The following is a 26,608-nucleotide window of genomic DNA, read 5'->3' on the forward strand; positions in this document are numbered from 1 at the left end:
TCTCAAATGTCAGAGGCCCTCCCAGACAAACATTGAAAACAGCACCCGCCTTCTCTGGTCTGCATGGCCTGCTCCAGCTATGACTCACCACCCGACATGGTAGGTATTTATTAGCTTATTGTTTCCCTTCCCTGCGACAAGGTAAGTTCTAAGAGAGCATGGGCCATGCGCCTTGGTGAACTGTAGTGTCCGCAGTCCTTAGAACGCTGCCTGGCACGTGGATGAACACTTCTCCAGCCACTTGAATCAACAGCCAATGATTTTCTCCCTCTCAAAATAAACTCCACAAATCTGAACTCCGTCGCTTTAACGTTTTAAATGCTTGAGCTCTAATCTACTCATTCTTGGCTCTAGTCCCTTTGGCAAGGCATTCAAACTCGTGGAAGGCTTCAGATGTACAGGAACCATTTCATGAGAGCTTTCTTAAGAGGTCAGGGTTTGTGAGGCAGCACTTGGCTTGATCACATTTAATTCTGTGGTCCCGGAGACAGGCGATCGCTGGCTCATTTCTCCTTTTCCAGACAAAGCCACTACGATTTGGAGTGATTAAATAATTTGTGAATCCAGGTAGAGCTGACTCCCTACCGCCTCCTTGCAGTCTCCTCCAGTAATTCATGTCCGGTTACCGAGGGAGTCCAGTGGCTGCATCCCCAGCGGTCCTTTGTGGCGATGTTCTGTCTTCAGGTTCTGGGGGTGGGGGGCATTTGCACACACATACGAGTATGTGACACATAACACACAAATGTGCACACAAGCACACATCGACTAGATCCCGGATCTCAAAGAAGGATCCTATGTATAGCATATTTGTACAGACGTAGGATGTGTGTTTCTCCTCAGAGGTCCTCCGTACCAACCGCACGTGGTCGTCGACACGGGCTCACCTGCTTTACCACAAGGCGCGCGCAGCTCCTCTCAGGAAAACGCCGCTTTCCCTCACTGCCCCGCCATACCCTCAGGCGCAGAGGGGATCCGAGCCCCCCGGGCAGGACGGGATGGAGACCCCGCGGTCCACACGCGAGGGCACGGGGGCACCGGGCCCAGGCCCAGGGAGGCCAGGCGCCGGCCGCGCCCCCACCTCAGCGGGCCGGGCGGGCGGGGAGGGGCCGGCGGCCGCCCCGCCCCCTCCTCGGGGATGCCGGGATGTTTACACCGCTGACAGCGGCGGCGGCGGCGGCGGCGCAGCGGGAGTCGCGCGAGGATGGGCCGCCGCTAGCCTCGCGCTCGGGACGCGCCTCGCCGTGCGCAGCGTGGGTGCCGGCGCCGGCAGCGTCCGCCGGGGCGGCGTGGCGGGAGGTGGCCGGTCGGCTCGGGGCCTCGCAGCCACAGCCCCCGGCCCAGTGGGCCCCTGCGCGGCGGCGCCTGGCCGAGCCGCCCGCCCGCCCCGGGTGCCTCGCGGACGGGAGGACCGCGAACTCCCAACTTCCTGGTGAGTGGCTGCCGGCGCCTCGCGCGCCCGGGCGCGGCGGGGCGGCCCGCGGGAGCCGGCGGGCAGGGGGAGGTCGGCGCCGCGCGGGGCGGCCTCGGGAGCCCTCGGCCGGGGGAGGTGGGGCGGGGCGGCCGCGCCGGATTCGCGAGGGGGTCTCGGTCCTTCGGTGGGCCGCGCGTGGCCGGGCCGCCTGGCCGGGCAGCGGCCGTGGCGGCTGCGGGCCGCCGCGGTAACTAAGAAACTCCGAGGCCACGGCGGCGGCGGCAACAGGTCTCCGGCTTGGGGACCGGAGGAACTTGGCGAAGTCCCGCCTCCCCGGCGGCCGCCGATTGGCCGCGCCTCGTATTTGTCGCTCGCGGATTGGCTCGCGCTATCTGTCAGGATTCGGCCGCGGCCGGGCTGCTTAGAAAATGAAGTTCGCTGAGGGAGGGTGGTGATGGGAGCGGGGCGGCCGCGGCGGCTCGGACGCTGAGGGGTGGCGGAGGGGGTGACAGAGTTGCTGCGGGAAGGAGCCTCGGCGAGACCCCGGGGTTAGGAGATGTCGGAGACGGGGCGACTGAATGGTGGTGGGGGTGGAAATTGAAGCCAAAGTCTGAGAGACGGAGGGGAGCCTGAGGGAGAAGTGGGAGACTGAGACGCCCGCGTGGCCCCCGAAGGGCGCGTAGCCGAGAGGAAGCTGTGGTGGAGAGATGCAGAGCGCCCTGGCAGCCTCTGTGCTGTGCCCCGCGGGCCTCGGCTGCAGCCTCTGTGTGCTGTGCCCGGCGGGCTCGGCTCCAGCCTCTCTGTGCTGTGCCCCGTGGGCCTCGGCTCCAGCCTCTCTGTGCTGTGCCCCGTGGGCCTCGGCTCCAGCCTCTGTGTGCTGTGCCCCGTGGGCCTCGGCCGTCGGCTGCAGCCTCTCTGTGCTGTGCCCCGTGGGCCTCGGCTCCAGCCTCTCTGTGCTGTGCCCCGCGGGCCTCGGCTCCAGCCTCTGTGCTGCGCCCCGCGGGCCTCGGCTCCAGCCTCTCTGTGCTGTGCCCCGTGGGCCTGGGCTCCAGCCTCTGTGTGCTGTGCCCCGTGGGCCTGGGCTCCAGCCTCTCTGTGCTGTGCCCCGCGGGCCTCGGCTCCAGCCTCCTTGTGCTGTGCCCCGTGGGCCTCGGCCGTCGGCTGCAGCCTCTCTGTGCTGTGCCCCGTGGGCCTCGGCTCCAGCCTCTCTGTGCTGTGCCCCGTGGGCCTCGGCTCCAGCCTCTGTGTGCTGTGCCCCGTGGGCCTCGGCTGTCCGGCTGCAGCCTCTCTGTGCTGTGCCCCGCGGGCCTCGGCAGTCGGCTCGCGCACTCGCCCGAACACGAGACGTGCACTTATTCACGGCGCGCGGGTCTGTGCGTCTGCCCTTGGCCGGGGCGGGAACCTGGAGGGCAGTGGCCCGGCGACCGATCTGAAGGATGCCCGCCTTCGCAGAGCGTCCGGGGCGCGCCGCCGTGGCAGTCAGTCGTGCCCCCGCGGGCGGCCGCTCGCTCTGTGTCCTGTCGGGGGGGGGGGTGCATCGCAGCGTCGAGGTCAGCGTGTGCGTGGCGCGGATCTGTTCTCGTTGGGACCGCAGGCTGCTGCTGGCATGACGGTCCGAGAACGGCGCGGCGCTTGCACTTAAAAAGTCGACGTGTTTGGGACCCACGGGCAAGCCCCGGAAAACGGCGACTAGCCGAACGGGCGGTGCTCCGCAGCGGCTCTGGCTGGACCCGAGATTCCGGGCTGCAGCTGTGGGCGAAGGCCGGAGCCCTGGAGAGGGCTCGCGTGGGATCCCCCGCCCGCCCCGGGAGATCCGGCCCGCAGCTTGCTTCACTCCCGAAACCGCAGCATCCGCTATTTGGTGCTGGCCGGGGTAGGGGAGAGACGGCGGGGTGAAAGGGTAGCCGGTGACCGGGGAGGGTGCCGGAGCGCCGGGACGCCGCGGCCCAGGAACCTGTTGGGTCGCTTTCGGCTGCGGAGAGGTGGGGAGCCCCGGGGGACCCTCCCCGGCGTGCGGGCCGGAGATTCGGCTCCCGGCGCGAGGCCCCGCCCTCCGGGCTACTGACGGCCGCCGCGGCCAATGCGCGCCGAGGACACCGCGGCCCCCGGCGCGGGAGGGCGGGCACTTCCTATCCCGGCGCGGGGAGCGCGGAGCGGGGAGCGCCAGTTGCTGCCCCGAGGATGCGGGCGGAGGCTGACCCTGGTGGGGGCCTCTGGTTTCCGCCGAGCCGCCTGCCTCTCTCGTCGTGGTCCAGCTGCACATCGCCGCTCGGACTGAGACTTCACAGTCGATAGGCAGCGGGGCCGGCCCGCACGCCCACGCCGGGGCTGCTGGATTCCCTGGAAGCCAAAACCCGGGGATGTCAGAGTCCGCGCCGTTGGGCGGCGGTCCCCTGTAAAAACCGTACTTTACGAAGCGCAGCCTGTTTCCCAGCCGTCTTGCGCTCCGAGCTGCGAGGCGGATTTCTGTATCCGGATGGTACCCGCGGCACCCCCTGGCTGCACAGCTTCAGGAGTTTCCAGCCCAGGGAAACAGCGCCTGCCCCGAGGATGAGGGGCGCGCGTCGGGTGCGGTGGCAGCGACCGCGGAGGGGACCTGCGGGTTCCAGAGGGAGCTCAGCCTGCCCTTTGCTGGTCCAGAACCGCCGCGCTGGGCGTGAGGCCGGCGGCGAGCTCCTGGGCGCAGTGGGCGCCCTGCAGCTCCGCGGGGCCACACGGTTGAGGGTTCTGGTCTTCTCAGCTGTCCAGTGCGCTTACTGAAATGCAGACTTCTCCTGTTTCACTTAAACGTGTGGTAGCAGATATTAGAGCATTTTGCAGCTTTTCTAGAACCAAGCACTGTTTTCTAGGGAATTGCCTGAAGTTCGGAAGCGTGTCTCCACAGAAGTGTGAATGTAGCCTCATTCGGGGCAGCTGGAGAGAACAGTTGCTTAATGCAGTTTTGGAAAAAGTTGTTTAAGTAGCTAATAAACTCCAAAATTCCTTTCAGGTTTGGGTGTTTTTTTTTTTTCCCCATTTTTTTAATGATAGGCTTTGGTATTTAAGAAATGTGCAATGCAGCTGCAGCACTTTGTCCCCGTTCCGAGTTTCATCCAAATTAAAGTACTTGTCCCTACAGATGTTTGCTGGAGAGTTACGTGGATAGGTATTTCAGTGCATCGTTTATAAAACCCGGAAGCAAACAAAGTAGCTCTTGAGAGTATTGTGGAAATTATGTGTATGGTGATTGTTTTTTCTGAATTTATTGGCGATTTTTTAAATAAGCATTTCTCTGTGTTTAGCAAAACATATTAAGAAGTGTTGGGGGCCGGCGCCGCGGCTCACTAGGCTAATCCTCCGCCTTGCGGCGCCGGCACACTGGGTTCTAGTCCCGGTCGGGGCACCGATCCTGTCCCGGTTGCCCCTCTTCCAGGCCAGCTCTCTGCTGTGGCCCAGGAAGGCAGTGGAGGATGGCCCAAGTGCTTGGGCCCTGCACCCCATGGGAGACCAGGATAAGTACCTGGCTCCTGCCATCGGGTCAGCGTGGTGCACCGGCTGCAGCGCGCCTACCGCGGCGGCCATTGGAGGGTGAACCCACGGCAAAAAGGAAGACCTTTCTCTCTATCTCTCTCTCACTGTCCACTCTGCCTGTCAAAAAAAAAAAAAAGTGTTGGGGCCCTGGCTCACTTGGTTAATCCTTGGCCTGCGGCGCTGGCATCCCATATGGGCGCCAGGTTCTAGTCCCGGTTGCCCCTCTTCCAGGCCAGCTCTCTGCTGTGGCCCAGGAGTGCAGTGGAGGATGGCCCAAGTGCTTGGGCCCTGCACCCGCATGGGAGACCAGGAGAGGCACCTGGCTCCTGGCTTCGGATTGGCAAAGTTCCTGCCGTAGCGGCCATTTGGGGAGTGAACCAAAGGAAGGAAGACCTTTCTCTCTGTTTCTCCCTCTCACTAACTCTACCTGTCAAATAAAAAAAAAAAAAAAAGTGTTTCTCGTTATACTTAGTGAAATAAGCCATAAGCCAGTCCCAAGAAGACAGAGATAATATATTTCCCTTGATCTGTGGTAACTAATAGATTACCTAAAAGGTAATCTATAGAAGTGAAATTGACATTTTGAAATTGGATGATTGTTTACAGCCCTTGTCTGGAGGGTAGAGGAACAGTGTTTTTTTCTTCATACTATTTGTTGAACTCTTAGTGAAGGGTTAATCTTATGAGCATAAAGTTAACTGAAAATAGATCTTTGTAAAAATTAAGGAGAGAGGAAGAAGAAGGGAGGGTGGGGTTGGGAAGTATCATTGTTCCTCCTTCTATGTAGGAGATAGATGAAATTTGCATACTTTAAATTTTAAAAAAAGAAATGTTTCTTTGCACTTGTAATCAAAAAGATGCCATTATAAGTTATAATGGTAGTTCAGGAATTTTAAATTAATGCTATTTAATGTCAAGGTTATAAATTTTTACACTGCTGATTTTTTTGCATAATTATTCGATTATCCCTATATGTCACACATTATTACATTTTTTTTTATTCTTTAGAAAACAGACTATTTCATAGTTTTTAGTGGAAGGAATGAGGACATGTGGTTATGAAGGAAGCATTCTTTAACTTTTTGGAGCAGGATAACTTCTTTTTTACCCTTTGTCAAAATAACAGCTCTGTCATACTATTCATCTAATGAGCTTATAGAGGAAGCTGTTTATAATAATAGCTATCCAAAGTATTAAGCCAAATGAACAGAGTTTTAAAGGGGTCTGTAAAGATTTAGAAATACATGTTTTCAGCTACTTAATGAAAATAGGCCCTTCTAGGTTGGTGGTAGTTAGGGGCTGCTTTTGGTTTAGAACAAGCATTCACAAACTCATTCTTTTAAAGGGCTGGGTGGTTTCTGCTTTGGGGAGTCATATGGTCTGGGTGCAACTGCTGCCACTGTAGCCAAAGACAGTACCTGAATAAGTGTAACTTATTGTTACAGCGGGCTGGCAGGCACCCCCAGCTCTCGCAGGGAAGACCTGTAATTGTCTAAACAGGATTCTAGGCCATTGGTGTTTGGGTTCAGTGTTTTAGAACTTTTTGTCCTTGGACCCTCGGGACGATTTGTTGAGCTCAGATTCCCTCAGAATAATATCTGGCTGTACGTCCCCTAATTCCGCATTTCTTTCAGAGAGTTCGTGAACACAGCAGCCTCTGTCAGGTGTAACTACCTCTTCAGGTTTCTCCACCATTCTCTGCCTCTGGGGCGGGGCGGAGGGGGGCAGTCGCACACCCTTTGGGATTTGGAAGGAATATGTCACTGCCAACCCAAGACAGTCATTTCTCATACTTGATTAGCTAACAACACTTGATGTGAAAGAATTTTCATGTGTTTAGAAGTTTTCATCTGAAGTCTCATGCTGTGACTCCTTTGTTGCCTTTAGAGGGAATTTCTGGTACGAGCAACAGGGTGGGCAGATTTTTTTCTTTTTTGAGAAAAATTGACTTAGTCTTTCATAAGAGACTTTTGTCCAGTAAAAACTTGTTAGAAAAATACCGGAAAAGGCCTGTGCTTTGGAGGAGAGCCTACAGTCCAGGTGTGTGTGGCCTGGGGGGAGAGGTACCTCCTGGCCTTGCTCTAAGAATTAGCTGTAAGCTGACCTGGTGCAGCTACTGAGAAGCAGTAGAGTGGAATGGAAAATGCAACAGCTTTGAGTTACACAGGAGAGTTTCTCAGCCTAAGCCAGGAGTGGGTTTTAGATGTGCTGGAATTTTGACCCCTTAGCCCTCAGGGAGGCCAGGTGGATCCCGGGATATTCAGAGTTTCCTGGCTGGTTCCCACCATCAGCAAGCAGCCTCTTCTCTTTATCTGACCCTGCTGCCTGTCCATTATCACTTTTGTGTTTACCGTGATGTGGAAAAGACCAGCTGGGCACCAAGCCCCAGGTTTGTTTCCTATGTTATGACCTTGGTGGAGTTACTTAATCTGTTTAGATGATAGTTTTCTCAGTTCATATAAGCTGCTTTGAGGAGTAAATGAAGATGTCTTTGGAAATGCATGGTAGTAGGCCCAGTGTTAGTTTCATTTTGCCTCTTTTTAGGACAGCCTGGGTGGCAAGTGTGCTCCTGTTACCAGTTTCTTCCATGACGAGCCTCCTCACCTACTCTGCTTGGGCCCTTTTTGTCTGAACAGGCCGCTCCCCAGTTCTCCTGCCCTGCCTGTTTCTGTGTTGGAATTCCCCTTCCCTTTGCCCTGTTATTTCCATATCCATAATGTGATGATTCCCACATTGAGTTACTGTTATATGCTTTTCTCTGGGGAGTGGGGAGAGCAGCAATCCTTATAGTTCCTTGGGGAGAAAATCTACATGAGGACAGGGGCTCCATTTTGGAAGTATCATGGGCGTTTCAGAAAGATTCAAAAAGGACAAAATTTAAAATCTCATTTCTAGTATGGTGACAATTCTGACTTATTTTATTGTTGAAATATTTACCCTATATTCTTATATTTACCTACATATATTTTTGTGACTTTTCTACCTTTATTTGGTTGTTACTGTAACAAAGCCACATATCCTCTATTATATCAAGATATGGAAAAATTGAATTAGATACGTTTATAAAAATTTATATACTTCTAAAAATGTAACAAAATCCAAATCTTATGTGCCTTGTATCTAACTGATGGGCCCTATAGTAAAGGAATACGATACACATGCATACTGCCATAAAGACACCTAGAACTGGCCAATGGGTGACATAATGTAGGCAAACAGCTTGTCCTGGTTCCAAGCAGTTTACCTCTAGGCGTGGTTTGGTAGCAAACAAATACACATACATTGAAAGATATTATGCAAGAAAAATGCCTTTTGGTGGATTGGTTTTATGGAATGAAATCTATTTTCATTTCTTATGGCAACCTACAAATTCACTTGCTTTATTTTCTTTGGTCTTTGGAGTTAGAACATGTTAGAATACAGGTTGTATCTGTTGAGAACTGACATTTATTTACATTTTGAAATTACATCCAAAATAAAATTTTAATGTGCTTTTTACCTTTAATAAAACTCATTGTATTTTGAGAGGCCTAGAGGTAGACACAAAGAGCTCTTATCTTCTGGGCTACTCCCCCAAAACCCACACCAAGCTGGGAACCAGGAACTCAGTCCAGGTGCCTCCCTGGGTGCACAGTTTCTTTAGCTGTTACCACTGCCTCCCAGGGGCTGGGTTAGAAGAAAGCTGGAGATCAGGAACTGGAGTTTTGAACCCAGGTATTCCAATGTGAGGTGCAGCCAGTTTAACTGGCGCCTTAACTGCTAGGCCAAATGCCCTGCTCAAGTTGAGAAATATTTTGATTTTTAAATGGCTTATTATTTCCAACTTCACTTTGATGTTTCATGACTCTTTGAAATACCAGCTTTTGATAAAGCTTGTCTTTTATTACATAATTCTCCCATTTACTCTTCTAGTTGCTCCTGTTTAAAGTAGGAAGAAATTTATTCCATGGTATTTAATAGAATTTGATAGTTCTGAGGGTGTTCAGCCTTTCAGCAGAGTTTCCCTATACCAGGCTACCAAGAAGGTGCTTCCTGTCCTGTGATCAGAGAACCTCAAGTTTGTGACCGTGAAGCTGCGCAGTGATGAGGACATAGCTCCAGTAAAGAAGATGCCGCTACTTTGGGGGCCCAGCATCACACCCTGACGGTTTTGGTCCAGAAAACGCATGCTCTGGGCTCTGGCTCTTAGCATCTAGTTTCCTAGGGTTGTTGGCTGGCTTTAAACAACAGAAATTTATTCTCCTGCAGTTTTGAAGGCCAAAAGTCAGAAAGCAAGGTATTCACAGTGCCTGTTCTCTCTGCAGGCCAGGGAGAACACACATTACAGCCCTCTCTTAGCTTCTCATGTTGGTGGCAGTTCTTGCCTTTCTTACCTTGTATCTCTTTGGCACAGCCTTCTTCCTGTGTGTGTTGTGTCTTTTCTCTTACAAGGTCACCCTAATGACCTCATCTTTACCTCCTATCATTCTTACACTTAAAATGTGACAAGCAAAGTCTATGCTTTGCTGTTCAGATTCTTTACCATACAAAAGATTTTCAAATATCTTTTTGGTCTTAACAGCAAATTTCAAGGTTGTGCAGGGATTGTGTTTGAGAGAGACACCCAAACCATCTTGTACATACAAATATGTGAGGTTTTCATAAGGTTTATGGAAAAATACAGATTATGAAAACAGGATGCATGGATCTCAAAATTTTTTGCTCCCAAATAAACATAACTTTTAGCTTCGTTTTCCATGAACTTCTTGAAGTACCCTTATCTAATATGCAGTTAATATTCTATTGCTCCAACGAAAGAGCTGTTACAAAATTAAGTTTTTTATTTACCTTTATTGTCTTATGGTTTCCCTCAGGAGACCTTAGGTACATACTTCACTGAGTCAAATACTTAGAGATCTGGAAGGAAACATGAGATCGTCTTAACTGGTTTTTTCATCTACAGTGAGAGTAAACTGAGATTCAGGTAATATAGACTGATTCATCCACTTTCCGATAGGTTTCCTGTGTCCTGAGTTTCAGTTCAGGGACTTTTCTGTTTGTTTTTTAACAGTGATGCTTCCTGTGTGTGAGTTTGCTAAAGTTGTTGACAGCAGGTGCAGCATTCTTTTCGGTTCTCCTGAATTAACTTTGTGCATGGTAAGTGTTCAGTGAGGATGTGCTGATGAGGTGATGGCATTGTGATCACCTCATCAAAGCAGCAGCATCTCACAAGTGCCTGCTTGTGCTTTGGTGAAGTATTTCTGTTGCCTTGAAGATGAGGAGCAGTAAGGCGTGTTATATGCTTGCTTTGAAGTAGATCAGAGAAGAAGAAATTACCAAGATGGGGAGCAGGCAAGAGCCCTTGCATGAGAGCCAATAGATAGGATAGTAAAGGCCAACAAGTTCTTGGAGTTCCAGAATTGTCTGTGGTAAAAACATGTTTTATTATGTTAGAGACTTTGACTCATCAGAACCAGGCTTTGGATTTGCTTGCCATTTTAGTAAATTGAAAATAACTTACATGTTCCCGCTGTTTCCTATATGCTTAGAATGGTTGGTGACCCCATTGACCAGGTTCTCCCTCTAATTTCTTCTCTTCTTGCTGTGAGTGAAAGATCCTAAGTAGCTCAGTTTCCTTAATCTCTGTGGCTGTACCTCTCTTTTAGAAATTGCTCTGGTTCATTAATTATCTAAGAAGTCTTTGGAAAATGCATATGGTTGGAAAAAAAAAAAAGCTATTCATGGGGATTCAAATTTTTTTTCAGACCAAAATAAATTTATGTTTTAATTCCGTTTTCCATGAAGTTTTTGAATTCTCTGCATATTTGCTACCTGTTTCAATGACAATCCTGTCTTGCCAAGTACAATGATTAGAAATCAATCAAATCAGTCCTAAAGGATTTATTTTATGATTCCTTGATCTAGTTATATCTATATAGTGAAAAGAATTGTAACAAAATTGTGTGGCTGTTGAAGAAGATATTAGTGACTTTTTCACCATCACTAAGATTGGCTGTATTTCCAAAACATTTGTCCTATTTCTGTGTTCTCAGATTGTGGTCCTTAGCATACGTGCTGCATGCCTCAGAGGTTCTGACATGATATGCATGAGCATTGGCTTTTTCTAACAAGTATCCCTGATGACTTTCAGTTTTAGTTTTTGTTTTGCTTATTATTAGAAAGGCAGAGAAACAGAAGTCGTCTCCATCTGTGAATCACTCCTCAAATGCCTGCAACAGCCAGGGCTGGACCAAGTAGAAACCAGGAACCAAGAACTCCATCCAGGTCTCCCATGTGGGTGTCAGGGATCCAACTACTTGAGCCATTCATAACCTGCTGTCTCCCAGGGTGCACATTTAAGTGGAGCTGGGCCTCAAGCCTCAGCACTCCCAGGTTGGTGTCCCAAGCCGTGTTTTAACCTGCAGTGTCAAATGCCTGTGCCCTAACCCCCAGAGATGAATTTTACGTGCAGATTTGGAAAGCCATTGTTCTGTGGTGGGAACCTGCATTTAAGTAGGCAGTGCAGTTGATTCTAGTGCAGGTGTTCCTCAGGCCACACCGAGAAATACCACAGGATCTTTGTCTTCTGGTTTCCCAATGAGAGCCCTTCCCTGCTGCTGACATCATCTGGTTGGGGATGTGTAGTCCTTTGGACTACACCTAGCAGTCAGACTCTTATAGTAGCATGGAACCAGTATCTCAGCTAGGAAAATGGAAGATGCTATGAAATCACTATGAGGAGTCAGTTATAATTATTAAATAATGTAAGTATTTTATAAATAACAATTGAGTGATAAAAGGAGAGAAAATTTTACTTCAAGCAAAGTGAAAGAAAATAGTGCACTTAAGTGGTAATTTTAGTTCCTTCCCAACCAGCTCCCCCCATCTTTGGCTGCTGCCTCTGCAGTGTGCTGTTTTCACCATTTTTGGCATTTGTATAGCTGGGTGTTAAAGCTTACCACTTCCCTTACCTCTGGGGTGGTTTGTTTTCTGCAGAGAGGTCAAAAGCCCCTTGCCTGGCCACAGAGAGTTTTTGCCTCCAGTTCCCACTGCCTGAGACCTACCTGTTGTTCTCTTTGTTCCATGGCGTGGCCACACCAGGCGTTTCTGCCTTGTGTATCTGGTCATGCTGGAAAGTGATCAAGAGCACTGTGATGAGTAACCTGTTCCTTTTTCCATGACTATCTTATTTCCATTTGGGACTTTGATAACAAGTAACTGGGACGTGAACCCCTTCTAACTTCCTTCCTTGTCAGTATTATCTGCCCATTCAGTGAGGCACTTTGTTGAAGAGTGTCTGTTTGGTAACTTAAAATTTCCTTTCTGTCAGTGATTCCCCTCACTGTCTCCCCCTACCCCCTTTTCTCCCAAAGCAATTTGAGGCTTATTAATAGTACAATCCCTTTTGTCAGTGACACTTTGCCACCTCCCCCTCTTAATTTGATATAAGAGGAGACAACTTGATGTTAGGGTGTTCTGAAATTCTGGATGAGGTCAGGCTCATTTTTATATCTTTTCAAATGCCATTTTTAAATTTAATATAAGCTCAATTAACATCTGTGGAACCGGGTTTAAGAGTGGAGTGTCTGGCTGCGGGCAAGCATTGGTAGTGTGACGAATGGTTCAGATGATGAAAGAAGCTGGGTCTGTATGTTGCACTGGCCATGGTCAGTTAGGAAACATTGAGACTTCTGCTCCAGCCTGGCCCCTGACTGGCAGTGCTACCATTTCTACTCTTTTTGTGTTCCTGTCTAAGTTGTCATCCTCAGAATGTCAGCGTTTCCACATTTTCCAATTTGTGAACTCTGTGGGGGTATTTGAGTAAGTATTTTGAGAATGCTAGTAAGGTGATCCAGTTGACTGCACAGCTTTGGCGTTACAGTCAGCTTCAAATCGAGGTGAGCCTTCTCTGCACTTGGGAGCCAAACCTTCCTAAAGGTGGACTATGGACTTCTGATCTCTGCGCAGGGCCGGCCACAGCTGTAAGATGGACAATTGCGGGATTACATTCTCTTCATGATCACTCTTTTCTCTTTTGTTCCTCCATTTTTCTCATTTTCCTGTTTGGTCCCACCGTTCACAGCATAGAGAAGGAGAAATTTGGGGACTGCTGGTAGGGTAGCTGAAAGTGAGCAGAAATGATTGCAGTTAAGGAAGGAACCAAAGGAGGAGTGAGAAAGAAACACGTAGACAGCAGTGGCAGTTTCACGAGTGATAGAGAGATTTAGTGGTCAGTTTAAAGTTGGAGGAAGAAAAGAAACCTTTAAAAAGCAGAGGGAGGTGCAGAAAATAGGAGAGGAAGACTGAGAAGTGACTTTGTGTAATGCTTACTTGATGGAAGAGGTTATTCTGAGATTTCTGAAGACTGTGACCTATGTAAGTACGTAGGTTGCATAGTTGGTTAGTGTGCTTAATTTACAGATTACAGCCAAGGTGGTACATACATGTCACCTAGAAGTATGTGTTAGCTTTTTAAAGTCTACATTATTTGCAGTGTTTGATTATTAATTAATTGTAGATATGTCTACTGCTCAACAACCTTTTCATTTTTGTTTGTTGATCATGGAAGGAAGATAGATCGTCAGTCAACAGGTGGCTAAAAGAAGTTCTGAGAGAAGATGGCGGTCTCCACAGGAGTTAAAGTTCCTCCTAATTTTCGCTTGTTGGAAAAATTTGAAGAAGGACAAAAAGGAGTAGGCGATGGTACAGTTAGCTGGGGCCTTGAAGATGATGAAGATATGACACAAGGTGGACAGGCATGATTATTGGGCCACCAAAGACACATTATGAGAACAGAATATATAGCCTGAAAGTAGAATGTGGACCTAAATACCCAGAAGCTCCTCCATCAGTTAGATTTGTAACAAAAATTAATATGAATGGGATAAATAATTCCAGTGGAATGGTGGATGCACGGAGCATACCAGTATTAGCAAAATGGCAAAATTCATATAGCATTAAAGTTGTACTTCAAGAGCTAAGATGTGTAATGATGTCCAAAAAAAAAATATGAAGCTTCCACAGCCACCAGAAGGACAAACACACAACAATTAATTTTAATGGACCTCAAACTTGTCTTAAATCAACAACCTTCTACTCATATTAATGTCTTGTTTAAATATCACAATGCAGAATACCCACACATTCAGTAAAGAATTCCAGCTGGTATATGTGACCCGGATATTTGTAATATATTTAATATATGAACACCCATTATGTTTTCAGGTAATGGGAAGAAAAATGCAGCACAATTTTTCTTTCTCTTCTTGAGGCACTGTCATTTAAACATAAACCTGGAGTGCTCCAAGTAGGATTCAGGTTTACAAGATGCAAGCGTGGCGAGACGTATGAGATGGCAGTGGAAACGTGTGTTTCTGAAAAGTAAAAATCCCAAGAAGGACAAACAGAAATGGCATGCTTTATCCATCTTGCTTAGTGAAAGAGCTGCAGTTGAAATTGTTTAAAGTAGCAGATACAATGAATATTGTCACAAATTGTGTTAAATTTTAAAGCGGTGTGGGTGCTGACTACTAGTAGTATAAAAATATGTTCAGGATTGTTTTGATACCTGTATTTATAATTAAAAAAAATGTTGGGGGGATCGATGAATTTCTGTTAAAAGCTGTTCCTGTGTGTTACATGTAACAGACATGGTAAATATTTGTTTATATTCTTTAACAAACCATGCATTTAAGTTCAAGTGAAGTCAACAAAAAAAGAAAATAGGTGTATGGGTATGTGATTTTAAGATTAAAGTTAGTCATAAAATGTGAATAAAATGTGGAGAGTGTCCTGGGGGGGGTGGGGGGGAGAAGTTCTTCCCAGTTTTGCTGCTGATGCCAAGTTTTCACAATGAGAAAGCACCTGGAATCAGGCACTTTGGATTGTTGCTGATGGATACTTAAATCGCCCTTTGAGTCTGGAAAATTTTGTGTCCTATCTAAGCCAGCTGTATGGTGTTTAAAGTAACTTCAGTTTTTGTTGCAGACAATGGGAGTCAAGGCTTACTGGTCTTTAGTGCTACATAGTGAAGTGTCTGCTCAGTCTGATCCTGACCTACCTTTCTGGCTTCATTATTGGTATGTTCCCCTATATTTTAGTCACACCTAACAACGTACTTTAGTATCTCTCTGCTCTGTATGCTCTTTTCACTGTTTTTAATGCCCATTTTTCAAATCTGACGTATCACATCTCAATTTATTGTAGTCATTTTCATCCTTCAAGGCCTCACTGAAATATTATACAAAAGATAGAAATAAACTTCTCTTTCATCTTCTTCTTTAGTTCTTTAGTACTTATTGACTCTCACTGTTATTTGTCCTTGTCTTAGCTTCCTTCCTGGGATATATGCTTCTGGAAGGAGTGAATCATGTCCTGTTACACATTCGTGTTTCCTTTAGGGCCTGACATACTTCTTGTCAGAACTGGCCAACTAGAGAACGGCACGTGACTGCTTCCAGAGACTCTCTAAAGGCAGGAGGTCTGGGCAGGTGCTAGCAGTGAGAGAACATCCAGAACAATTGAGCTGTTAGTGTCGGGAAGTCTAGGATGAATGCTGGCACAGGTGCCTGCAAGGCCTGAGAGCATGGGCGAGGGAGGTCTCACCGTGTGAAACAGGAGAAGGCTTGCTCTTCTAGGGGTCGCAGTCAGGACATTCAACGATCTAGGAGCGGTTGGCCTTAGAATGTGAATCCTAAGTTCTTAAAGACCTCTAAGAGGGCTGGGATGAGAACGAGGACTAGGAAAACAGGGGTGTGCTGGACACAATATGGTGCAAGTCAGGAGTGGTGTGGAATCAAGACGGAGGGCAGTTTGGCAGTCAGGTGAAAGGTAAAGGCTTGGGCAACAAGGAATAAAGTGAGAAATGAGTTTCCCAGATGAGGACATGAAGATAAAACAGGACCAGCAATCGGATGACTTTGACTTGAAGGTGATTTACTCATCTGGTCACTAAATGTCCTCTTATTCATTAGAGGCCAGCTCATAACTAGTTCAAGTGAAGTGGTCTGACTTTGTATAATGGAATAGTAGCCTTTGTGTCATCAGTTTCTATTTGCCATATTAATTTCATTTTGATGTTTTAACGGTCCCCTTATTAAGAAAATGTACTGCGCGAAATAAGGAAGCAAGTACGCTAATACTTGAAAACATTTCCTTAATAATAATTCATTGTGGATTGATAGAAAACTTTCATTTGATATATGGCTATCAAATGTTGATGTTGTTAAAGCATGGCCTGTTTCAAAATTGATACATTGTAATTAGTATCTTTTCATGATTTTATTGCAAAGAATTTTAAGGTAATAATCATGATATTAAAGTAATTTTAAAAGTATTTTTTTAAAAAAGTAATTTAAAGTGATTATAAAAGGCCTATACCAAATGGATCAAAGATACAATGTAAATTTGTAAATTATTAAAGAAGCTCACAGGAAATTAACCTAGAAATGTCTCCAGAGATTGCATTAAGAAAGGCCTTGTACTAGGCTATGATTGAATGTCTCCTCTGTGTTTTCAAATTTTGATTGTAACAGTGATGAAAGTTATGGTGCTTTGTTATCTGTTTGCTTTTTAGTTATTGTCAAGTCAGGACCTAGCATTAGCATAGAATAGAGATTACTGTGATGAAGACCTTTAAATACACTTCAAAACAAGTATATTGTTGGTTTATGAGATGTGTGAAGGAATGAAGTTCATACTTGAAAATTCATGTCAGTGATACTACAATGTACTTAAAAATTAGCAAGGAAAGGGATGTTTCTCTCTCATAAACAGAACTCTCTTAAAATGTGTTCTTACCCCCGTCCCTCCCCTCCTATGCTTAGAATTGCGTTTAGTGGCCAGCCGTTTAGTGGCCAGCACTTAGTGGCCAGCACAGCGGCTCACTAAGCTAATCCTCTGCCTGCGGCGTCGGCATACAGTCCCAGTTGGGCCGCCAGATTCTGTCCCGGTTGCTCCTCTTCCAGTCCAGCTCTCTGCTGTGGCCTGGGAAGGCAGTGGAGGATAGCCCCAAGTGCTTGGGCCCTGCACCCACATGGGAGACCAGGAGGAAGCACCTGGCTCCTGGCTTCGAATTAGCGTAGCTCTAGCTGTAGTGGTCATTTGGGGGGTGAATCAACGGAAGGAAGACCTCTCTCTCTCTCTCTCTCTCACTCACTCTCTCACTGTCTAACTCTGCCTGTCCAAAAAAAAAGTTGCATTTAGTTATTCAGGTTTTTATTTATTTTAAAGAAATGGGTCAATGCCTTCTGTCTGCCTGTAGTTTGTTTTTCACTTGTTCAAATTCCTTGAGTTGTTTTCTTCAGAATAATTTCTAACTTCTTAGTTTCTTTCTCTCTCTCTCTTTTTTTTTTTTTTTTTAGATTTATTTGTTCGAAAGAGTTACAGAGAGAGGGAGAAACAGAGAGAAAGGCCAAGGCCTTCTACTCCTGGTTCACTCCTTAAATGGCCACAACAGCTGGAGCTGAGCCAATCTGAAGCCAGGAGCCAGGGGCTTCTTTTGGGTCTACCACATGGGTGCAGAGTCCCAAGGATTTGGGCCATCCTCTGCTACTTTCCCAGGCCATAGGCAGAGAGCTGGATAGGAAGAGGTGCAGCCAGGACACAAACCGGTGCCCAGGTTTAGGCTTAAACTGTGCCACAGTGCCAGCCCGACTTCTTAGTTTCTTTTCTTTTCTTTCTTTCTTTCTTTCTTTTTTTTTTTTTTTTTTTTTAAGATTTTATTTATTTGAGAGGTAGAGTTATAGTGAGAGGGAGAGAGAGAGAGAAAGATCTTCCTTCCATTGGTTCACTCCCCAAATGGCTGCAATGGCCAGAGCTGCATTGATCCGAAGCCAGGAGCCAGGAGCCAGGAGCTTCTTCTGGGTCTCCCAAATGGATGCAGGGGCTCAAGCACTTGGACCATCTTTTACTGCTTTCCCAGGCCATAGCAGAGAGCTGGATTGGAAGAGGAGCAGCCGGGATCAGAACCGGCACCCATATAGGATGCCAGCGCCACAGGTGGAGGATTAACCTACTGTGCCACGGTGCCGACCCCACTTCTTAATTTCTTAAAAATACTTTCTGATTTGAGCCTCAGCTCTGGCCACTGTTGCCACCTTGCTGTTGTCTTAGGGCCCTCTACTTGCAGTCCCCTAGCTTGTGCATGCGTTGATTTTCTTGTTTGCCTGCTGAGTTCCCATATATCCTTGCAGAATCACCTGGGTTGTCTTCTCTGTAAGACCTTACCTGACCCTGACAGCCAGCTTAGCCCCTGACACTTTCCTGTGAGTTCTTGCAGCAGCCGTGCCCTGTGAGGCTTCCTTAAACTGTGAACGTGTCTGTATGTCTTGCCTTGAGACTGACTTGAGGCATCTTAACTGCCCCCGTTACTTGTGTATGCCCAGCTGCTCACTGGTAGATCAGCTGTGCACAGATCCTGGCTTGATGAGTTGGATAAGAGGAGGGCGAGAGGGTAGGTCAGCCCAATGTTTTGGCTGGGCAGCAGGATCTGAGTGGAGGATAGTGTATCTTCGGTTTCAGCAGTGTTTTCTTCCTGCCCTGCACCCTTGGCTAGCTGTGGCTTTTGACTGCAGTGGGCTGAAGTAAAGAAATTAGAGACTTTGTTGTAGATTATTAGGATATTTCATTTATGCCGTGATGTTCACTGCCTCATTGACGGCAGGGGTGTCTTCACCAGGGATAAGGAGGTGCAGTCCCCCCTTCTGTTGCAGTATTTTCTAATTCTTTTGCAGTGTGGACTCTTTGCAGTCTTTAGTGTCCCCATGTGGTTTTGGAAATCTCTTATCTTTATATAAAAGTATATTTGCAGCTGGCTGCTATGTACCATCCTGGTGCTAAGATTGTCCAAGAAAGCCTCAGAAAGTGAGAGGTTAAATAGTTTGAAATACGAGGAAATTTAGGTTTGGTCTTGGCACAGAAGTTGCCATGGTGCCTAGTGCTGAAGAACAAAGAAATGTTGACCAGATCAGCCCAGAATTCAGAGGCCTGCTGTTGAAGCAGGGTGTAGAACAGCTCCCTCAATTCCCATTACATCTACATCTACTAACACAAACCAAGAATAAACAGCTTCTTTGTGTGGTGGGGGAGGGTAGTCTCTCCTGTGGTGCTTGGGTTGCTTGTGAGGTGTTCAAGGAGCACTACCTAGCAGGCAGGCACTTCCCAGCATCCTGAGCTCAGCGCAGAGGTCTGGAGTGGAGCCGTGCTCTGGAATCGTCTGGAGAAGGAGTAGTGGATTACATGTGGCACAGCGTGTATCGGGATGGGGGGCATGTTGAGGTCCTGTCCATCTGTGCCCACTTAAAATGGCAGCCTCACTGAAAGGTAAATTAATACTCAGTGAATCTTGGGCAAAACTAAAAGTTAACTTGTGTTTGCTGTCTAAGTATAATATGAGGGAAATTCAAAAGTTTGTGGGAAAATGGAATTTAAAGATAGTTTATTTTTGGTACAGAACATTTTTGGAATCCTATGTACTCGTATGTAAGTTATTTTTCTTGCGAACCTTTAAATACTCTCATTTCCTTTCTTAGTAAATCTGTTTTTAAAGCTTCTTTAGATGCCTTCTTTAAAACATTTATTATTCTTCAGTAAGAATAAGATTCAGGTTTCTTAAAACAGAATCTCACTGGATATCAATGATATAATTCCATTTTGAATGTCTGCAAATTGGTTGTCACCATTAACTAGATTTTCAATTTACTGGTCAGTCTTTTATATTCACAGTCTCTGATACAACATTTTAGATAGTTTTCTCAGTATTCTATTTATTTTGTTTTTCCTACTGCTAAGTAATCCTTATTCTCTGGATAGTATCTTCAAAAAACCATAGTTGCATGTGGCAAGTGTGCCAGGGAAAGTACATTTGTCTTTTATATGTTTGTGTGTGTTCAAAGCCATGCACGCACAGTTTGGCATGGCTCTGTAGTCTGTGCTTCAAAGAACAGGAGAGGGATTGCAGGATGGTGCAGGTCAGGACTGAAGAATTTGGCAGAGTTTGGTGAGAAAGTTTGCTTAGCAGCTGCATAGTCCGTTCAAAGAATAGTTCAATTCTGAGCTATAAAGAAGAATATAAGCATTGGAACTTAGTTTCTCAGAAGGTAAGTTCCAAAACATAAACTTATACATGATTTATTTATAAGGGATTTGAAAACTCTTGTTATTAGGAGCAAGGATAGTGTGTGTAACAGTGAGTCAGCGATTTTCATATTCTTGCTTTTTTCCTTCCCAACTTAAGTTTCTTTTTCTCTTCATCTTAATTTGCTTTGGAAGTCTATTCTTGGTAGAAAGCAGGATGAACACAAAGACAATTAGACACAATTCCTGTGTGTGTCAGGAGGTGGTAGGCAGGAGGAGTGAGAAGCTGTGAGTTTTTGAGGAGGTGAAATAACAGGCTAGATTTGTTATGCTAAACACTGATTGTGTCCCACTAACCTAATTGTTCATTAAGTCCATGCTCTTGTTCTGACCAACTCAGGTCTTAAGAATGCAATCAGGGCCTGGGAGAGGCTATAGGAAAAGGTCATTGGAGAACACATTGCTTTACTTCTTAGTCCAAGGCCTCAGTTTCCATGTCTGGTTTTAGGAGCAGCAAAAGTAAATGATTGAAAAGCTTTCAAAAGTACTTAATCGTGTATTGTAAAGAAGATTTTGAAAGATCAGGAATAATCAAAGCATCAAGTGGTGTGTGTAATAGAGTAGGAGTACAAAAATATTTGTCAAATGAATAAATATGAGCACTGAATAGACCTTTCTTAAAGGATAAAATAGGAAACCACTTTTGTTTTAAAGATATATTTATTTATTTGAAAGTCAGAATTACAGAGAGAGGAGAGGCAGAGAGAGCGAGAGAGAAAGAGAGATCTATCACTCCCCAGATGGCTGCAATGGTGGGAGCTGTGCCAATCTGAAGCCAGGAGCTTCTTCGTGTCTCCCACGCAGGTACAGGGACCCAAGGACTTGGGCCATCTTCTACTGCTTTCCCAGGCCACAGCAGAGAGCTGGATCGGAAGTGGAGCAGCTCCAATCCAGCTCTCTGCTGTGGCCTGGGAAGTCAGTGGAGGATGGCCCTGTTTATCTTAGCTCTTTAAATTATGCCAGTTTCGTTGCTACGATTTCCTTGTGTTACAGCGGCATGATTAGCTTAGTGAACATGTTCCTTTTGCCTGGTGTTAGTTGTTTCTATGTGAGTAACTGAATGAAATAGTAGACACATGGGAAACTTGTAACCGCATCCTATGCCCACAGTTAACCTAAACAAATACTGTTTGTATTCAAAGAAGTTGTTTGGATAGGTTTCTTTAAAAGGGTTTGGTAGCAGTCAGTTGTCTTTCGCATCCTCAGAGGAAAATTCTTCTGTAAAGATGGCAGAAGAAAAAATAGTATCTGTTATTTGTGTACCACCCAACGTGCTTGGGAAATATTGATACTTCTTTCTTCTATTCTTTCACTGGAGAAAATGCCCTGAGATAGGAATTGGGACCTCACTGTGTCATCACCTGCTGTGGACCCATTATGAACTTTCTTCTTCTTCTTCTTTTCTTTTTTTTTTTTTTCTTTTTAAAGATTTTATTTAATTATTGAAAGAGTTAGACACATACACACACACACAATCCTCCATCTGCTGATTCACTCTCTAGATGGCCACAGTGGCCAGGACTGAGCCAGTCTGAAGCCAGGAGCCAGGACCTTTATTCCAGTCTCCCACGTGGGTGGCAGGAGCCCAAGCACCTTGGCCACCTTTCATTGTTCTTCCTGGGCCATAAGCTGGGAGATGGATGGGGAGTGGAGGAGCTGGAACACGAACCACTGCTCACTTGGGAGAGAGGGAAGAGAACTGAGACACAGAATGGATACCTTGTCTTTGCTTGCTCACAAGTGGGTGCTCATGTGAATTTGAGCTAAGGTTTCTAGACTGTTAGGTCTATAGTCTTTATAATGTCCCCCTCCCCCTTTGCTTGATTATTCAACAAGTATTTATTGGATCTCAGTGTGTACTGTAGGTATAAAAATGAGGAATAAATAGATTCAGCCCTTAACTAGTAGTTAGTGTACAGTTAATGGATGGGGTCTTAGATTGACAGACAACAGATTCATTAAAATATGAGGGCACTGCAAAACGTTTGTGAAAAACAGAATTAAAATTTTTTATTTTGGCACCCAAAAGTTTGAAATCCCTGCATACAAATGATTTTCAGAACTTTTTTCAGAAAGTTCGTCAGGGAGCAGATGGTTAGCCTACCGATTAGGACGCCTGCGTCCCACATTGGAGTCCTTGGTTCAAGTCTCCGCTCTGGCTCCTGACTCCAGATCCCAATGAATGTAGATCCTGGGAAGCATGGTAATGACTCATATAATTAGGCTGCTGCAACCCGCATGGGAGATGGAGATTGAGGTCCCGGCTCCTGCCTCTAAATTAGTCCTGGCCATTGTGGGTCTTCAGAGAGTGAAACTGTGGATGGGAGCCCTCTTTTAGCTCCTCAAACATCAGAAAGAAGTTTATGAAACGTGTATTGTGAAATACTATGAAGGAATTTCAAAAATTTTTTTACAATATATCTTTTAATTCCATTTTCATGAACAAAAGTTTATGAAATGTGTATTAAGAAACACTATGCATGAATTTCAAAAGTTTTTTGCAACAGATTCAGTGTATCTTTTCATTCCATTTTCATGAACTTTGTGAATTACTTAAGTACTTAATAATTTTCAAAGGGCTGCCTGAGTGCAAGGTTAGCCAGGCTGACTAGCTGGGAAAGCTATTGCAGTAAGATACACAACCTGTGTCAGAGGCACACAGGTATGAAATAACCTGGCATTTATAGGAAGAATAAATGGTTCATTCAGACCAGAGTAGTAATTGTATGGGGGAAGATACTGGCAAGGAAGGATTGAGGCTAAGGAAATTGTGTTTCATTCATCATTAAAGGATTTTACACTGGAGTATGATGTAAATTTTAATCTTAGATGTATCATTGTATAAATGGAATGTATATAATGAATGTATAGGGTAGGGAATATATTACTGAAGCCAGGAAGAGCCAGTTAGTAGGTTGTAATAGTAGCAATGATCGTGAGGGTCTGGGGTAAGCACATATCTAAGAGGTAGAAGTCACAGGGCTTAGCACTTATGTGGAGCTAAGTGATAGAAGGATCTTATGACCTAGGGACTATTTGAGATGACGGGGTGGCAGTGCCGTTCTCTGAGAAAGGGAATTCAGAGTAGAGTGCACTTAGTGTTTAGGATCTTAGACGTGTAATGGGTTAGGTATGTCATGCAGAAAGAGATAGTAAAGTTGAAATGAGATTCAGGAGCTACAGGTTTTGAATCATTAGTATGTAGGAGATGGTTATGTGGCAGCTGAAAATGCATGATTATTGATTTAAATAATCAAGGGACTTACCATTAAAGGAAACCTGAGCAAGAGTATCAGCAGCCTTGCTTATTGATCCCAGAGCAAAAGATGCATTTTGTGCAGAAAGGATAAAGTAGATAAAATAATTTCCTTATGTTCGTTATAGTAGTGGTTCACATTGCTAGCTTGACTTATTTCAAGAAATAATAGATTACGTAGTAGTAAGTACTCATGCAGTTCCATTCCAGTGAAGGATGAAAGTAAGTTCTTGGAACTAGGCTCCTCATCCAAGGCATTGGAAGAGATCAGTTTTCTCCTTAGTATCCTAAAATGCCAGAAGAAATGAACAGCTGCTTCAGAGGTTTGATGAGAACAAGGCTAATGGTTGAAAATTGTGGATACAGCCAAATAAGTGTTTAGATTTTTCAAGGGATAAGTGTGTTGCATCTGAACCCTTTTAAGATATGATATTGAAGAAGAATTAAAATAGTGAATTTGGGACAGGGATAGCTTTTAAAGCCCTGGGAATAAGCATTGACATAAATGTAGAAGCAAGATTGAACCATTGCTACAGAACCTGGAAACAGTACAAAATACCAAAAATCACTTAAAAAGATAGGCTATGGTTATAAAGATATGGCTCTACTCTGAGAACTGAGAATGGGGTATGAGGAGAAAGGGACAAGTAGAGTGATGGCACTGTCAGGTCTTCAGCTAACCCAGGTTGTGTGTAGAAGGTAGATTCCAATTTTATTGATCATGAGTAAAAATATAATTAAAACATGATGTTAGCAACTTAGAATCTTTGTTAGTAGAATTTTAGCAAGAAGATACATGCTTGTTTTTTAATAGCTAGACAAGATCAGAGCAAGCAAACATAGTGCACATGGCAAAAGATAAAAAGAACAAACAGGAAGGAAACAAGAAATAAGAATATAAAAGGCAAGTGTCAATAAAATGATTTATATAGCATATTAAATTTCATTTTAAAAGATGACTCAGATAAAAAAAATCATCAACCAAATTGACTATTATCCAAGTACATAATTAGAACAAACTGACCAAGAAAGGTTAAACATAGAAAGGTAGCCAAGATTTATAAGGAAAACAAAGCAGCAAAGTCAGAGTAGCAGCAGTATGAATCCCAAAGTAGAATGCAATGAAGAATATCACAAAATATGAAAAAGACTTGTAAAATTGACTCAGGCTGTAATAATAAAATGATTAATATGTGGAGCAGGAAAGTAATGTGAGTTGCTTTCACAATCAGACTTCTAGATCTGGTTTTAAATGTTTTACTTTTTAAAATAAAATGAGGGGCCAGCACCATGGCTCACTTGGTTAATCCTCTGCCTGCAGCGCTGGCATCCCATGTGGGTGCCGGTTCTAGTCCCGGTTGCTCCTGTTCCAGTCCAGCTCTCTGCTGTGGCCCAGGAAGGCAGTGGAGGATGGCCCAAGTGCTTGGACCCTGCACCCGTGTGGGAGACCGGGAGAAGCACCTGGCTCCTGGCTTCCGATCGGTGCAGCTCTGGCCGTAGCGACCATCTGGGGAGTGAACTGGCATATGGAACACCTCTCTCTCTGCCTCTGCCTCTCTCTAACTCTGCCTTTCAAATAAATGAATAAATCTTAAAAAAAAAAAATGAATAGGAATCTTCCACTTTGTGCTCTTTATTTACTGTATTCTTTTTTTTTTTTAACTTTTATTTAATGAATATAAATTTCCAGTGTACAGCTTATGGATTACAATGGCTTCCCCCTCCCATAACTTCCCTCCCACCCACAACCCTCCCCTCTCCCGCTCCCTCTTCCCTTCCATTTGCATCAAGATTCATTTTCAATTCTCTTTATATACAGAAGATCAAATACCAAAACCTGCCAAAATTTGGATCACAGAAGAACATTTTGATCAGAGTGACCAACCTATGGTCAACAGATTCTGATACTTTTCAAACATAATAATAGAAATTCTGTGGAGGAATTTTGCAGCCTCATAGGTTTGGAAGAAGGTACATAGGCAACTCTTTTTGGGTTTCCATCCAGTACACGTTTAGCATATTAGGATCCTAAGCAGTGTTAAAAGGGAAGACTTGACTTTTAGCCTAGTATTTTGCAGATTCTTTTGACTATGATTACTACCTTCTTTCTCTCCTCCCCCTTCCCTCTCTCTTTTTGTTCATAGAATACTGATTAACAATTCATGGGATTCTGGTGTATTAAAGAGCAGAGTTTGGGTATAGATGCACAAATCAATAATAAAATGGAAACTAATGGTACAGTTAAAAAATCATCAGTCATGATCAAGGAAAGTTTATCAGCATATAGAGATGGTTTATTAGGAAAGATCGAATTGATTGATTGCCACATTTTGTTCAATAAGGAAACTTGATATCTGGTTGTCCTTCGTTTTTTCCTTTGAAATAGTGGCATTATCATCTGTCATGGAATTTGGTTAATATCATAATATAGTAACACCATAAAAATTTGTAGTTCTTCTAACTGCTATATTGTAAGCTCTTTGAGGATAAGAAGTAAGTTAATGGGTATTGAATGGTGTAGCTATTTGTAAGTGAAAACATTCAGAAATACATCCTTGACCAATTTTTAAAGTGGGTTATAGGAAAAAAAGTCTGTTTCTTTATGTAAAATATTTTTTAAAATGTAAAATAGTCACACATTTTTAAAAACTGAAGTAGACATTTTTCAGGATGGGCCTTTTGTATGCTTTATTCATTTATTCTGCAAGTTTTGAATTCTTAAGATGATTTAAATTTGGTCTGTTAAGTGACAGGGCATTTATAAAGATTCTTGGACAAGAAAGGGATATTAATCAATACTGTTCTTTCTTAAGGATTATCGTGGCCAGAAGGGTTATCCTTGGTATAGAGCACGATACACAAGGAAGACTCCAGCAGAGATATGCTTGTGTAGGAAAATCAAGGGACCTGAGGCTGGCTCTGAACTCTCCAGGATGTGGTTGGACTTTGAGCTAAACACAATTTTTCTGTGGTCTTGAGGATGGCTTTTATAGTCCATGAAATCCTAGCCTTGAGCTGTGGCTGCACAGGGTTTGAGAAAATTTTGTTCATGTGCAGATTTCTGAAATCTTTTTGTGGCCAGGAAGAAGCTGCGGTGACACTAAACTTGGTGTCTGTGCATAAATGCACACACGAGACTAAACTCCATGCTGATGTGTCCGAGTCAGGAAATATGCATTCTGTTATTTTCTCCTTGTGTGATCCTGGAAAAGTCATATAGTTTCTCTTTTGAGTTTCTTTTTGATAATCTGGAAATTATTTCCCACTTGCTCTACTGTAATGTTTTGAGAAGATACATGTGGTTACTTTTCGAAAAT

At 45.0% G+C, this 26,608-nt stretch overlaps 1 protein-coding gene and 1 pseudogene across 2 annotated transcripts in view; both read left to right on the forward strand.

Annotated features, from left to right (window-relative positions):
* The first annotated feature begins 1,322 nt into the window (after nucleotides 1-1,322).
* Nucleotides 1,323-26,608, forward strand: part of NEK7 (NIMA related kinase 7) — a 153,345-nt gene continuing 128,059 nt past the window's right edge. The window contains exon 1 of one of the 2 annotated variants that reach the window (XM_062211552.1): nucleotides 1,323-1,429. The gene's annotated coding sequence lies outside the window, so the exon portion shown is untranslated. Of the gene's footprint in view, nucleotides 1,430-14,955; nucleotides 14,980-26,608 lie in introns of those variants that run through there. The other variant, XM_062211553.1, reaches the window with a different exon arrangement.
* On the forward strand, nucleotides 5,879-14,599 carry LOC133773969 (ubiquitin-conjugating enzyme E2 variant 2-like; annotated as a pseudogene).

This window comes from Lepus europaeus, chromosome 14 (assembly GCF_033115175.1).
Source record: "Lepus europaeus isolate LE1 chromosome 14, mLepTim1.pri, whole genome shotgun sequence".
Taxonomy (NCBI): domain Eukaryota; kingdom Metazoa; phylum Chordata; class Mammalia; order Lagomorpha; family Leporidae; genus Lepus; species Lepus europaeus.